The 7,255-nt window shown below is 40.0% G+C and overlaps 1 non-coding gene across 1 annotated transcript; it reads right to left on the bottom strand.

The window, feature by feature from the left end:
* Positions 1 to 1,006: 1,006 nt before the first annotated feature.
* LOC128280033 (small nucleolar RNA R71) lies at positions 1,007 to 1,113 on the bottom strand. Its single transcript, XR_008270215.1, has one exon. It is a non-coding gene; the product is annotated as a small nucleolar RNA R71 (small nucleolar RNA).
* Between the last annotated feature and the right edge of the window lie 6,142 nt (positions 1,114 to 7,255).

Here is a 7,255-nt window from a genome sequence, read left to right as displayed (position 1 = left end):
CTTGGGTATTGTCTTAATCAATCGAATTTTCCCAAAAGCTTTTCCCCAATTTCTCTCTGTGCATTCTCAGTTTAGTTAATTAGTTTAGATAAACAAATCCCTTAATTTTTAGGCTAGATAATAAAAAGAAAGTAATTACTAGTACTCTTGGTTCCTTTGGGTTCGATAATCAGGTCTTGCTAAAGCTATACTACTGTTCGATAGGTACACTTGCCTTCATCGTGATAATAGTTAGCTTCAAGAACGATTAATTATAAATTTTTAAAACCTATTGCGAATTCACATACCAAGTTTTTCGCGCCGTTGTCGGGGAACTAGAATATTAGGAACACTCGATTTTTATTACTTTAGCCATTCTACTTTATTTGCAATTTAAATTTTTATTTTCTTTTCTAATTTTTCTTTTATTCGTTCCTGGCAAGTTTTTATAGTGTATGACTAGAAGAAACCCGTCGGGACCATTATTGTTTGATAGTGAGATCGATCGCACAGTTTGCAGAAACCGAAGAGAAATAAGGCGAAGCTTACGATACAAAGAGGAAGAGCAAGAGGACGATACTTCAACCACAACCAAGGAGATGGCTGAAAACCAAGAAAATCCGCTACCTCCTACAATTGCTGCTAATCAGAATCCTGCTCCACGTACTATGTATGATTATCAAAACCTTCTTTAACAAGAACTGAATCGAGCATAGTTAGTCCTATTGTTGCTGTAAATAAGTTTGAACTAAAACCTAACACCATTCAAATGATCCAATAGTTTGTTCAGTTTGATGGTTTGCAGGACGAGGATCCCAACGCTCACATGGCAAATTTCTTAGAGTTTTGCGACACTTTTAAAATCAATGGTGTTTCTGATGATGCCATTCGCCTTTGGTTTCTTCCCTTTTCATTGAGGAATAAGGCTAAACAATTGTTGAACTTGTTACCACGGAGGTCAATCACTACTTGGGAACAAATGACCGAAAAGTTTTTATTAAATTATTTTCCACCTGGTAAAATAGCCAAACTACGTAATGATATCTCCTCTTTTATGCAAATGGATTTAGAAACACTCTATGATGCATGAGAGAGATACAAGGATTTGTTGAGAAGGTTCCCTCACCATGGGTTACCACTCTGGCTACAGGTTCAAACGTTTCACAATGGCCTAAATCCTTCGACTCAACAGATGATCGACATAGCTGCTGGCGGAACTATCAATAATAAGACACCTGAGGATGCTTAAATTTATAGAAAAGATGTCACTGAATAATTATCAGTGGCAAGTCATGAGGACAAAGCCAATGAAAATAGTTGGCATTTTTAACGTCGATTCGATCACCATGCTCTCTAATCAAGTAGAACTTTTGATTAGAAAAATTGACGGTTTTCTTGGTTCTTCATAAGTTCACCCAGAAATACAGTGCGAAGCAAGTGGAGGTGGATCAAGCAATTCAAAATACCCACCCTATGGCCACAACATGGAGAACGAGCAGTTAAATTACATAGGTAATAATCCTCAATCTCAAAATAATCCTTATAGTAATACAATGCGGGTTGGAGGAACCACCCCAATTTCTCATGGGGAGGCCAAGGGAATCAGATACCACCACCTCCAGGCTTCCAACAACCACCCTACCAACAAGAGAAAAAGCCGAACCTTGAGGAGATGCAAACAAAATTCATCTCGGTGTTAGAAACTCATTTTCAGAATACTGAGATAGCACTTAAGAATCAACAAGCATCGATCCAAGGGCTCGAAACTTAGATAGGTTAGCTCGCTAAATTGATATCTGAATGACCACAAGGTAGCCTACCGAGTAACACTAAATCTAACCCAAGGGAGCAACTCAATACAATTACCATTCAAGATGAGGAAGGGTTAGTTGCACCTGAACCAAATCCGAGGCAAGAAACTGTGGTAAGCAAAGGTAAAGGTGAGGTGGACCGTAATGACCAGAAACCGGTAAGTAAAGAATACAAACCTCATGTGTCATATCCCAACGCGACAAGGAAAGACCGCACAGACAAACAATTTGGTAAATTCCTTAAATTATTAAAGAAGTTACATTTAACTTACTGTTTATTGAAGCTCTTTCACATATGCCAAACGCAGTCAAATTTTTAAAGGAGCTTTTAACAAATAAGCGGAAGTTGGATGAGGCGTCGCATGTGGAGCTAAATGCGGTTTGCTCAGCCATACTACAAAATAAGCTGGCCAACAAATTAAAAGATCCAAGGAGTTTTACGATTCCCTATTTAATTGGTAGCCTAGATGTTAATAATGCTTTGGCTGATTTAGGGGCTAGTATCAATGTTATGCCTTACAAAATATTTAAGCAACTAGGTCTTGGGAAACCCAAACAAACTAGGATGAGTATTCAATTAGCCGATAAAACAATCAGGTTTCCTAGGGGGATTATTGAATATGTACTCGTTAAAATTGACAAATTTATATTCCCAGTTGATTTCGTTGTTCTAGACATAGAGGAGAATAGTAACGTTCCTTTAATTTTAGGGAGGCCCTTTTTAGCAACCGCTAAAAAAATAATTGATCTTGGCACAGGTGAACTCACACTTCGTGTGGGAGACGAAACAATCACCCTTCAAGCTCGTAATACGAGTAACACATCAAAAATTGAAGGTGGTCGTATAAATCATTCTACTAAAACTGACCATGTGGTGTAACCTACTTTGCAGGAAATAAGTTCGAAGAACCTACATGAGCCATGTTCAAGCAATAACAAAAGACTTATTTATGAAGAACGAAGGCTACAAATCGAGGAACTAGATGAATGGCGGACATATAAACCGATGACACATGATAAACCAAAACCACTTTATGACGAGTTCAATGTCGCACCAAATCAACTTAAGGTTGGAGACAAAGTACTACTAGATGCAGCAGACCCTCGCATTGCCACTTCTGAACCTAACAGAGCAATCCCTCTGACGGTACTCAGTATTTTCCCATATGGTACAGTCGAGGTAATTCATCCCAAATTCGACAATTTTAAGGTAAACAGTACTCGTCTTAAACCTTATGTTGATAAAATTGATAGCAAGGATGAGGAGTGTAAACTCCTCGCTCCACCATGACCATGCACCAGAAAGGTAAGTCGAGCTTAGACTATAAATAAGCGCTTCTCGGGAGGCAACCTGAGCACTAACAATGATAACTTCTTTAAAAATTTTAGTTTTGAAATCTAATCACTAGCTGAGTCATTGAAACACAGGTTCTCCATATGGTAGGGCATACAGGCGTGCCTTAGGCCGTGCCCACACCACTAAAGGGGACACGACCGTGCAATACGACCGTGTGAAAACAGGGCAAAATTTTTCCTTAGCATAGGATGCGATAAGTGGCCACGACTGTGCGATGTGGCCATGGGCGAGTCTGTCGAACCAACATGGGCATGCGACACGCCCGTGTCTAGGACCTCTGCTTAAGACTGATAGAACAACACGGACGTACGCATTGGAACACGAGTGTGGGAGAAGAGAACAAAGTAGGACACAGTCGTGCGACATGGCTGTGGGCACCAACACGCCCAAAGAGCATAGGCGTGTGCGAGTCTTAAACATGCCCAAATTTAAAAAATTACGAAACACACGGGCAAAAATTAGGGCACTACCGTGTGCCCCAAAATCTATATAAACCCTTCACTATTCATCATCCCCTTCCTCAAAATCCCTAACCCTAGCCGCTGCAACTTCACACGCCCTACCTGTCACGCCTGTGCGCCGACTACAACACCACTTTCGACGATCCAAAGCTCCTCCATCTTGCGTTGTATACTATGTCAACCTCACATGGCAAGAAGATCGTCGTCGCCACTTTGAAGAAAAGGAAAGGAGCAACGTCCTCCTTGGGTCCTACCACTGAGATACGTCTCCCTTTCCTCCCGTTCTCCTTGGGACCCCAAGAGGAACTATTTTAGATATTATGGGCCCAACCCCTAGGTGTGGGTCGCTGCATTGACTGGGCTGCACTTGAACAAATTCAGATGGCTGACGCGGTCCGAGCCCTTTTGACAACTAAACTGTAGGGGCTCTTCTTTGAGATCATCGAGCTGACATACCTCGAGCTCACGATAGAACTCTGCTCGACCTTTCATCTTCAAGTCATCATGAAAAACTTCGACGATCCTAGAACGGTCCAGTTCCGCCTTGGTGGTCTAGTGCGCCAGTTGAGCGTACCAGAGTTTGGAATTGCACTAGGGCTATACACGGAGGAGTTCATGGATGACAACGAACTCGACACCCTCCATCGCCACATCCATTACTCTCCCTTAAAGTGCTGGAAGGACCTCGTCCCTATCTCGGCCACCTATGATCCTAGCCGCTCTAAGGTGTCGGCCCTCGTCCCATCCCTGCAATACCTACACGCCATCTTGGCCCACACTCTGATAGGATGGCAAGAGAGCATCGATGTCGTCAACACTCATGACACCTATTTCTTGTGGAGCATGGCGAACGGGCACGTCTTCGACCTTGCCTACTTCATTGCCCTCGCCATCCGCCATCAAACAGAGCGACATAGGAGAAGAGTTATCTCTATCGGGCCCTATGTAACTCGATTGGCTCGGTACTTTGGGCTCCTCAATACAGTGGCACAATCATCCTCCCTCACTCTCATCGGCCTGATGTCCCCACAGGGCATCTCGAGCATGCTACATATAAGGATGATCGAGAAACGACGTGGCACCTACCCTCCTCAGTACCGCCTCATCCTGTCCACCGAGGAGGAGGACCCAGAGGACATTACTGATGATATCCCTCCACGTCATGAGGACCCACCATATCAGCCACCACCCATCCATCATCCAATTCATGTGCCAGCTTCATACTCTAATATCTCTGACCGCCTTACCCGATTTGAGCAACAGTGTTTTCAGCATTTTGATCACATTAATGCTACTCTTCATCAGATTTGTCAGCACCTTCACATCTCATCGCCACTACCACCTCACGAACCATCCAGCGATGACGATGTTTAAAAACTTTTTATTTATTATTTTTATTTCCACTTTTATCTTTTATTATCTTCTTTAAGTACTTTTTATTTCATTTTCCTTTAATATTAGTTTAATTTTAGTTTTTACAATTTTTATTTTCGGCTATTTCATTACAAGTAATTATGTTTCCTTATATTTCCTAAAGAGTTCCTGATTTTATCACAGTCATAAAGATCTCCAAAGCTCATCATCGAATAGGAACTAAAAATTCCACTGGCAAAGGTTCTCCCCGACTGCCATGTCCTACTCAACCACGACCATAGCTACTACCAAATATAATATTCTTTTGGCGCAGGACTTAGCGACTAATGAACCTCTACTACCACCGGAGTATCCTCCTCCACTCTCATCATTGCCTTGGCCGATTATTATCCATAACTCCAATTCAAGGAGTTCATTCAGGAAGTTTCACCTCTCTCCCTATGTTATGATTATATATCTATATTTTTCAATATATTCATCTTTGTACATTGAGGCCAATGTACACCTTAAGTGTGGGGGGATCTTTTATATCATCATTACAAATCCCTGAATTTTGTCTTATTCTCACGTGAATCACTCATATCACTATTAGAATGAATTTTAATTAATTTATGATTTTTATTGAGATGTCTTGAATTAAAACATAGGCATTTATGCATTGATTGTTTAAACTTTAAGACATTAGGGAATCAAGCATGATAAGTTGATTTTTGAAGAATTAAAAAACTTTTAGGTTGCTTCCCTAAGTTTAGATATTATCTTGAGTTGAAATTCACAAGTTTAAACATCAAAAACCCATAATTTTTGTGAGATCTTGAGCCTTTAGAGCATATTTTATTTCTTTCATCTCACTTTTATTATGAGTGTGCCAATATTGATTTGTTATTCCAGAACTTGCTTGATTATGCATGTCAAGACCACTAGTTGATTTGATATGTCAAGATGATAAAGGCACTTAGGTTTAACTCACTCACTCTACAAAAGCCTACCTTCATAATTAACTCGTAGTGATCCCCTTTGAGCCTAACAAGCCATTAATTGATTTACCCTTAATATTAACCCATAACCCATTATTGTTGAAATCCCTTAATTTGATCCCTATTTTTGTCGAGATTTGATTTGAACTAATTGCTTAGCTATGTTTTATTCTTCGTTGCAATAATTAAGTTCTATGTTATTTGACTTATTCTAAAAAAAAAATCCTTACACATATATTACTAGTAATTCGTCGCTTTTTTGAGCTTGAGTGTTAATTCCATATTCTGAGAAGAAGCTCACTTGTATTCAATTGATAATTAGTTATTTTTCTAGTTAGGTGATTTCTTCAATTCAATCTCGATTCTAACCTTTTCCTTCAGCTTGTGACCACACCCCTAACCAAAGCCATGATACAACCCTCTAAAGACCTTTTTGATTGATGTATCATCTCAATAAATAGTGGTGGAGATTTGATTTTCATGCAAGCCTATGGTAACAACTTTTCATATTGACTAATGAGTGCTTTATTTGATGTCCTTAAACACCTCGAGTGATTTGAGTGAATCTTTAGTAAGGATGTTAAACTCTTTGATATTTTGATCAAAGGTGATTACTTAGATGAGGGGGGACACCTATGTTTTCATGATAAAATGCTCAACTTGGAATGTTTGAAACTTTGATGTACTTTTAGTTGAATTTTCAATGTATGATTACTTATGGATTATGTTGAGATATTACTGATAGGGATTATAATTTGAGAAGAATTTATTTTGATTATGCGTTAAGGATTTTGCTTGAGGACAAGCAAACGCTTAAGTGTGGGGGTATTTGATAAACCGTAATTTGTACATATTTTTATCCCATGCTTAGCACATTTATGGGTGGTTTCTCCTTAGATTTGGTGAATTCTATGCTCTTAATCCTTTAATTTCATGTTTTATACTTAAGTGAGCATAGGAGAGTAAAAAGAGGGAGAAACGGGCCGAAAACGAAGAAAATGGACCCACATAGGAAATTAACACAGCCTAGACTTCCTCACATAGGCGTGTCATACGACCATGTCCATTTGGCAGGATCGAAGCACAACTTACACGGGTAGACAACACGCCCATGCCTATTCAACAGCCTTGACCACGGGCTGGAGTAATCGCACACGGGTGTGTCACACGAGTGTGTCCCTACCGAGCCCAAGTATGCCCTATTCCAAGGCTCTTAGGCATTCTAAACCTATTTAAACACCGAAGAAGGCACTTAGGAAGTAAGGAATTACTCAAGGGAAGCTAATTCGTCCATCT

This window comes from Gossypium arboreum, chromosome 8 (genome assembly GCF_025698485.1).
Source record: "Gossypium arboreum isolate Shixiya-1 chromosome 8, ASM2569848v2, whole genome shotgun sequence".
Taxonomy (NCBI): domain Eukaryota; kingdom Viridiplantae; phylum Streptophyta; class Magnoliopsida; order Malvales; family Malvaceae; genus Gossypium; species Gossypium arboreum.
Note: the sequence above shows the minus strand (reverse complement) of the source record. Positions and strands in the feature narration are given on the sequence as shown.